General features: G+C 47.3%; 1 protein-coding gene across 3 annotated transcripts in view; it reads left to right on the top strand.

Moving 5' to 3' along the window:
• Window positions 1–733: 733 nt before the first annotated feature.
• The window catches only part of ACAN (aggrecan), a 48,632-nt gene continuing 41,108 nt past the window's right edge, over window positions 734–8,257 (top strand). For 2 of the 3 annotated variants that reach the window (XM_062630657.1, XM_062630640.1), the window contains exon 1: window positions 734–1,568. The gene's annotated coding sequence lies outside the window, so the exon portion shown is untranslated. The remainder of the gene's footprint in view (window positions 1,569–8,257) is intronic. The other variant, XM_062630649.1, reaches the window with a different exon arrangement.

Below are 8,257 nucleotides of genomic sequence, written 5' to 3'. Positions count from 1 at the left end.
GACTCTGTGAGAAGTTACTACTCAGGCACCATCACAGTCACACTTCCATGCTCAGGATGACCCCACCTTGATCGCTTGGGGATCTCTTAGCAGCTGAAATAGTGATGAACAGGGAGGTAAAGGGACTCACAGTGTGGACAGCCTCAGCCTGAGCTGGGACCTTCCTGCAAGCCTGAGAAGCTTCAAACCCAAGATCCCTGCCCAACCTCAGTTTTCACCATTGAAGTACAATAAGGTTTTCAATCAGGAGAGTTTTCTCAATTATGAAAACCCCATCATCTTCCCACCTCCTCCCAGCTGCCATCTGGCTCCTTTGCAAACCACGATGTGGGCCTGCAGCAACAAACTCATTCCCTCCTCCCCCAAGCACAGCTTTATCTCCCACTCTCAGGTATCAGCATCCCTCACAGAAAAATAAATCAAAGCACATTATATCACCAAAAATGCCAAGGATTCACTTACAGAATCATCCCCAAAGTTTTAGAGCGCTCAGTTGCTACCATTACCAGGAGCTTGCAAGCTCTGTACTTCTCCTCAAACAGCTTGTAAGCAAATTGACCCCCAATGCCCTCCCTTGCCTTTATATCACCTATCAGTAATTGACGCAGCAGATGCTCTCCATTTCTTAATGTTGAGCAACCTTTTATTCCCTCCCTTGCTCTTCATCAAGCTCTCTTACTATCACCTGCCTCTTTCGCTGTAGCGCCTATTGAAAGCATGTAAGAGGCTTTCCTAAACTTTCCTGTTGCTGCTCTCTCCGGGCTTCCTGGTAAATGTGTTTCTGCTCAGACTGCAGTGATATTGACTGCATTGCAGGCACACGCATACTTCGCTCAGGTTCCTTAATTAGCTTCATCTTATTTTAGTTTGTGTAAACCATGTTCTCTTTTTATTACATAAACTATTTCTTCTCTCTCAACCACTTGTGGTGCTCCAGGCAGTTTGCTTCCAAACCAGAGGGCTAAATTTAATCCCCCACTCCCCATTCAGCTTTCTCCTTTTGCAGTATTATTTTTTTTTGTATTTTTTTTCTTTTCTTTTTTTGGGTTGGTTTGAGGTTTTTTTTTTTCCCCTCTTTCCAAGAGGCTGGGCTTCCTTTTCTGTCCATAAGCCCTCCTATTTCCCCCTGCCCCCTGGATGCCTGCCTACCTTTACTCTAAAATCCAGAGGAGGATCCAATACACTTAGTTTGCCAGCTCTTCAAGAGGTATCTAAGGAGGCTGACAGGAGTTTGATGGTCTCTCTTGCAGCCAGTGGCAGCTAACGTGGTCTGAAACCCTCTCTCTCTTTTTTTGCCATTCACACACAGTACTTACTCTTCGAGCCTGCTGCTGCTGCCACTGCCTGAAAGGACCTGAAATACCACACAGGGAATTCTGATTTCTTCTGGGGAACCAGGGAAAGGACAAAAAGAAAGGCAGGAAAACTCATCTGGAGATTGTGAAGAAGACATACAGTAACAGCAAGAAGTGGCAAGCTCTTTCCTTCTTGAATGCTGAAAAAGACCTCGTTTCTCTGCCAGGTGTATGGGACTTAGATTCTGGAAGCACTGCACTGAACTGTTAAAGGTAAGGTGTTGCACTTTTCTCCCTCCTCTCCCTTCGGTATCTTTTTACTCAACTTCCCTGTGCCTTTCCTCAGTGCTCTGAGGATGCGAGCTCTCAGTCAGTGGATTGGTTGTTTCCCTGGTGAGGGAAATGTGAGCGAAGTTGTAAACTGATTGAGTCCGCGCTTCTCCACGGAGTTTCCCTTCCACAAGCAGCACGTTGTGAGTAGGGAGCCTGTGCCTGGAGTGCTTCTGCAATGGTCCTCACCAACAACCCGTCCGTTACAGGGAGCAAACCGGTAGTAGGAGGCAACGACTGTGTGTCAAGTTTGTTAGTTGGCTTGGGGAAAGGAAGAAAAGCCAGCCATAAGCTTGAGAGATTCCTATAGCCGAAACCACGAGGTGGGAGAGCAAAGACAGCATTATCCAGGTTATCCCTCCCCGAAAGACCCTCCAACCAGCTGGTGTTTCTTTGTGATGGATTTCAGCTCCCGCTCGAGCCCTGGTGATGTGTCTGATCCTGCTTCTGAGCACTGGGGAAGGAGGCGAATGACTTGTTGCAAGTGTCCTAAATGGCTGTGGGGTTTTTGATGGTTATTGCTTTGATCAGTGCCATTGCTTTGCTATAGGGTGATCTCTGAGCTAGAGGGGTGTTAAGCTCTGTAGGGGCTGAGAAGTTCAAAAGAGAATGAAAAGAGCCTGGATGCTGGAGGGTTTGACCGCGCTCCCCTTGCATGGGGATGGCAGGGACTGGTGGCTGGCAGAGTCCCCTGGGTTAGTTCCAGTTAGCTGCTTCAGGCGTTACTCAGTACCTGCCCTCTTTCCGAAGCTATTTGCAGATGAAGCATATTTTTAGCAGTGGTTTTCAGGGAGCTGAGCTTTTCTGCAGAAGTGGACACAGCAAAAAAGGCTGTGATTTTGGGAATCTTTACCAGAAATTTCATTGTTCCATTAATCTACTACTTTTAAGACTTTTCGTTTAAACCTCGTTCCAAATAGCCCTCGACACGTAGCAGAAAGCGATGCATTCTAACCTTTCCCTTTTGAACGGTCTGGCCAAAAAAACTTCAGTCTGAAAAGCTTTCCTAGCTTTCTAAAATAACTTTGCCAGATGTGGAAAGGGGGGGAACATCCCACAGCAGAATAGTTGGGAGAGCAGAATTTTTTAGCATTCCTCACTACTTTGGTTTTCTTCTATAAGCTCAGGATGCTGGACGGGCAGAGGGGCTGAGGTTCAGGGGCTGAGTAGGGTGGTTTTTCAGATCCCATGTGTTTTTGGAAGCTGAACTACTTGTTTCTTTGCTTTGGTTGTTTGACGTTATATTTTCCTGCTGGTTTCAAGAGACTGCATCCACCTGATAAGTTAAAGGGGACATGTTGCCCCTTTCTGAGATGTTTCATGTTGCTGTTGGTATAGAAAGGGGAAGGCATCACCTCCCACCGTGGCTGGGTAAGAGGTGAGGGCTGGAGATGTACCTGTCCTGGCTGAGGGCTCTCAGCAGCCTGTATGGTCTAGAGGGGGAAAAACTCCATCTGTTCCACTTGAAATGCTGTTTAATGTTTCCTATAATCGCCTCCGTTTACAGTAGCAGGGTTTGACAGCAGCGCAAGGGCTGGAGGATGGATGGGCAAAGAGAGCCAACAAGATAGGAAATTGAGGAGTGAAAGAAACAGAGGGGAAAAACCTACTAAGGAAAAGAGCACATTAAATGAAGCTCCACAGACTTAGAGATGCCAGAGCAAATAGCAGCTCATCACTGTAAAATACTACTTAATTAGTGAGGAACACTAAGGGGTTTAGAGGAGAAGAGGATGAATGGTATCACTTAAAAGGCAGAAATGAATGAATGAATGTGTAAATGAAAAGAGAGACCAGATTGTCCTTCAATGCTCTGGTATCACCCAGGGATGCAGATGATAGTCAGAAACCATGGGGCTTCCAAAATCCACTCCATTATTGGTATTTTCTCTCCTTTCCTCTCTCTGGGGCAGACATAAGTTGCTCACATCCAGTGACTTCATTGCCTGACTTACAGTGAGCTGGTGTAGGGCCAACTGGTCCCTCTGTAAAAATCAACGGGACCTTTCTTAGCTGCCTGAGACATCTTTTCCACCCTTCTCTGTCTCCTCGCATCCCCCTTTCCCTCGCCAGTAGTGGGACGTCTGCTTCACCACAGGACAGCTTTCCCCAAGCTGCTCTCTTCCTCCTCCTCCTCCTCCTCCTCCTTTCCACCCCCTCGATCCCGCTGCAGCCTCCACGTGTGAAACAAGCCGGGCTGTGTGTGCCGCTCTCAGGCAGCTTCCCAGCAGCAGCAACAAAAGCCGTGTTCATAGCGGGGCTGGACCACATACGGAGCCAGCGCTCGACGGCTGCCGCGCAGCCCAGAGCAGCCGGGGCTGTTTAAAGAGTGAAAGAGAAGAGACACAGCAAAGAGAGGGAGCTGTTATAGGCTTAAAAAAAACCACCCTAAGAAACCCTTGAGCCCAGTGCAACAACGGAAACCTTACAGTTTACTTTTAAAAACTCAGTGCTTCCTTGTGAGAGGGCAGAACAGCTCAGCCTGTGTGCGCGGGGCAGGTCTGCGGGCTCTGCCTGTGTGCACAAGGGCGGGTGTGTGAGCGCTGCCTCCCCTCCCTCTCAATGGGCTCACAGTATAAATCTAAAGAAGCTTTTTGTTGGGCTGATGAATAGGCAGGGGTTTGTCGTGCTCCCCGCGCAGCCTTTTTTGGGACGCTGAGATTTATTTATTTTTTTTTTTAATTCCCTGTGCTTTTTGTTGGGTTTACCCTTTTTAAGGGAAATTTCCATTTCTCTTTTGCATGATGTTCACCCTCCCTGATGTTGCTCCATACAGAGCAGAAGGTGGAGGGGAGGGTGAGGAATACCAAAATCGTCTGGCTTGGGTACCCCAAGAGCCTCCAAGTGTTTTAGCTGTTGAAATGCCCCAAGGTGCTAAGTAGCAGCCTATGGAATGCCTTGCTCCAATTTCCTTCCCTTGCTTTGCAAGCTCAACCACTGTGCAATCGGCTTCAGTGATCTAATGCTCCTGATGGCTTCAACCCATTGATGGAGGCAGCTGGAACTGTGTCACAGCCCCTGTGACCAAGCGAGGACAAGGGAGATGATGCAAGTTGAGCAACTAAGTCCAGAAGCCATCAGGCTCCTGCTGCTTAAGCTCCGTGGAAGTAGCCTGGGAGCTGACTTTGCCTGTGAGGCTGGCTGAGGAGGAAACCTGGCTGTGCTTAGGAGCTGGAGGGGAGGACAGAGCAGAGGCCACAATAAGGACTCTGCTGAGAAGGGAGCAAGAGATGAAAGCAGAGATGTGGAGGACCCTCTGACAAGCATAATCTTGTGGGTGTTCACAATTGTCATTGCTCTTCATCAACCAAGGCATGGCAGCTCATGGCTTTTCTACCCAGCCCAGTGCAACATGAGTTGGTTGAAGTACAGGGAACTTTGGCAGAATTAACTCAGGTGAAGCATCCTACCCTGCTTCTCGGTTCCCCCCAGGTTGCCACTGTGTCCTGAGAGTGTGGAGGCTTACGATGGAAATAAGCATTGATTGGTGTGAAGAACTTGGGTGATGAGATGTCCCAGGAGAGGCAGGTCTGTGTGGGTTAACCTGGTAAAGGTACTTGCTATGACAGTGAGGCACTGGATGAATCTTGAATACGAGGAAAGGCACTTGCTTCAACAGAGGCCATATCAGGCAACACAAGACAAAAGGGCATCTGCAAGAGAAACCATGTCTTATCATAGGGATGAAGTGATCAGGCAGGAAATGTCTCCTTGGCAGGGTAGCGCTCATCGGTTAGGCCTGAGAGGAGTAAAGCTGTCTATTAAGCCATGCCCAATAAACCTAGCTTACATTAGCGGGAGAATATGGAATGTAAATACTCATGCTTCGAGGCATAAGGTAACCACTAAATGCCTAGTGTTAAAAGAAACTTCCTCCTCAGCAATTTATTCCCTATTTTTTGATGATGAGAACTTTGCTCTGAAGCTGGTGATAGAGGTCTTGTCCAAGACAGGATCCTGGCCTGAACACACCATTGGTTTCATCTGGTCTGGCAGTTTCCATGTGCCTTTGGCTTCTCCAATGCCCTTGCTTAGCACTCGGTAGAGGACTTGGGCACTTCTTTATCAGCAGTGTAGAAAGCCCCTGAAGGACAGAAGGAATTGTCTGTGAAGGCTGCAGGAGATACAGATTTGCCTTAATGGGTGAGAAATGTAAGTAGGAATAATTTGACAGGGTTGAAATATAAAACCATAGGGAAAACCAACAAGAAATAACCAATGAACATCTGACTGAGGTCAGATCGAAGACTGGATGGAGGAAAAGGTGTATAAAGGGAATGCAGAGGTCAGAAGCTGATAAGCAGGTGAAAATGACGGTGCTGATCCCTTCCAGCTGGAGCTCCCATCCATCATTCACACCTCCAGCCCCCGTGCTGGTGATTGAATAGCCTGTAATCCGCAGCAAAACCCTGCTTCTCCTGCTGGGATCCTGCACAGGGTCAGGGATAAACACTCTCCACAACCCTGGAAATCCCCAGGCACTGCAGGCTTTGTACAGGGCAGGGGCATATCCAGCAGTTTTGCTGGCACATATCTATTGACTTCAGAAGAGTACTCTTGCTTAGGGGTCCTGTGGCACAGCATCTGTAGATCTAAGTGTAATTAACGTTACATCATCTGCACCACGGCTTCAAGGTTGAGATAACCACGTAGTTCACATATTGGAAATTACAGGATGGCTTTCACATAAATGATGAACTGTCACTGTTCCTTACCCCAGAAAAATAGTTTCTGTGGTGTTTGGTGTATAAATAATACCCTGTACCTCTATAGCACTCAGCTTCAAAGTCATTCTTCAGTGCTGTACCATAACGAATACCCTCCCATTCTGTAATAACTGGTCTGCAGATGATGTTTTCTCCTCTGACGTAAATTACACCATGCAGCTACAGCCACTGCTGCTGTTGCATTCAGTCTGGTTTGTAAATAATACTCTTTCCCTGCCATTGTGTCTGGGGTTCAAATAACACCCTGTCTTCTTGCAGTAGTTGGTATGTAAGTGTCACCCTAATCCTGCTCAGTACTTTGAAGTGCACAGAGCATCCTGCTACCACAGAACAAATTGCAGCCTTCCCCTCTGTAGTATTTGGCCTCTAACTGTTACCCTGCTGTTATGTATAGCACTTATTGTATAAATAATAGCCCGCTGCCTTGTAGTAAATGATATGTAAGTGATACTGTCAGACTGCAGGGTACTTAGTCTGCTAATACTGCTTACTACAGTGGCATTAGATAATACAGCAGAGCTGTGCATTGAGGGATATTGGGCTACCAGCTCAGCCCTCTGGCACTGTTACTTGGGTCTCCTATCAAAACCCAGGGTGGTCAGAAACCACAGAGCTGGAGTTATCCTACAACCATCCCTGTGTGTCAGCAGGAAAGCTGGTCACCCCTTTGCTTAGCCAGCTAGCCCATGGGATCTAGATTCTTTATGGTGTCTGTTAAGATCAGGATCTGCTTTGCCAGAGACAGGGCAAAATCCTTGTCCCTTCACTATTCCCAGATTCCCTGCTGTCTGCCTCCAAAAAACCCCACTTGATGCTAGCTAACGGCAGAGATCACCTCTGCTAACAGCAGTCTCAGCATATGCTTTCCTGCCTCTTACAGGACATCATGAGATGATCCAGCACATCAATAATGTTGAGTCATGTTTAGCAGAGAACAGAGGCATCTTCATTGCTTTTACTGTTTAGCTTTGAATCTGCCCAGCATTTTGAAATGCTTCAGACCAACCTCAGCACATCCCTGAGACTACAGCTCTATGCTGTGTTGTACCCATTTCACCTGCAGAATTATTCCCATTGGTACACCAATGGGCATGCATAAGTTCCTTTATATCTTTCTAAAGTATGTGAATGCTGGTTTGAGCCATTCTCTTGCTGTATCCAGGCAAGCATGCGTGGATTATAGCACAAAGATCTCAGTCAGCCATGTTCTCCATTGTTTATTTGATTTTCAGTGCTGTTCTTCCAGCTCTCACTAACGTACCCAAAGTAACTTTGGCTTAGCTACTCCAGGCACCATCACCACTCTGACCATAGAGCACTGAGTTCAGCGTGGGCTACAAAACCTTCCTGAGAAGTGAGATAAGTTCGCAGGTGAGCTGTGCTGGATATCACACTGCCGCAGCATGGTGCTTACTATGGGAAACTGACTTTTTCCCTTGAGACCTCGTTTCAAAGAGGTGGGAGTTTCTGCCCTTTCTTCTGCTACCCCTACCTGATAGTCTCTTTTAGTTAAGGTCTGTAGGCAGACGTGGTATCTCTAAGATCAGCTGAGAGCACTGGAAAACAGAGGTGCTTTAGCCCCTTTTCCATCTTTTCAATCCACGCAGACTGCGTCACTTCAGCTCTTGCTTTGGCCAGTTCCATACGCTTTCCACTGGCCTCCTGCTTTGAATAAACACATCAAACCAACATAAATCTATGTGCTTTATGAATGTTGTGCTCAGCCCTTTCTTTCTGAGGTGCTAAGGTCCTCCGCTCCCCCTGCATCCTCTGTGGCAGCTCATCTGTTCATGTGCTGTTGGAGAGGGGGTGTTTTGGCAGCTTCAGAATCACAGTCTAGCATCAAAGACGAGAAGGTTAAGAGATCACGCTTAAAATGGAAACAGCTTTCTCATCCTGCAGTCT

Source organism: Pezoporus occidentalis, unplaced genomic scaffold (assembly GCF_034315485.1).
Source record: "Pezoporus occidentalis ecotype Australia unplaced genomic scaffold, CSIRO_AGI_Poc_V1 ctg11, whole genome shotgun sequence".
NCBI lineage: Eukaryota > Metazoa > Chordata > Aves > Psittaciformes > Psittacidae > Pezoporus > Pezoporus occidentalis.
This window is presented reverse-complemented; position numbering and strand designations above follow the sequence as displayed.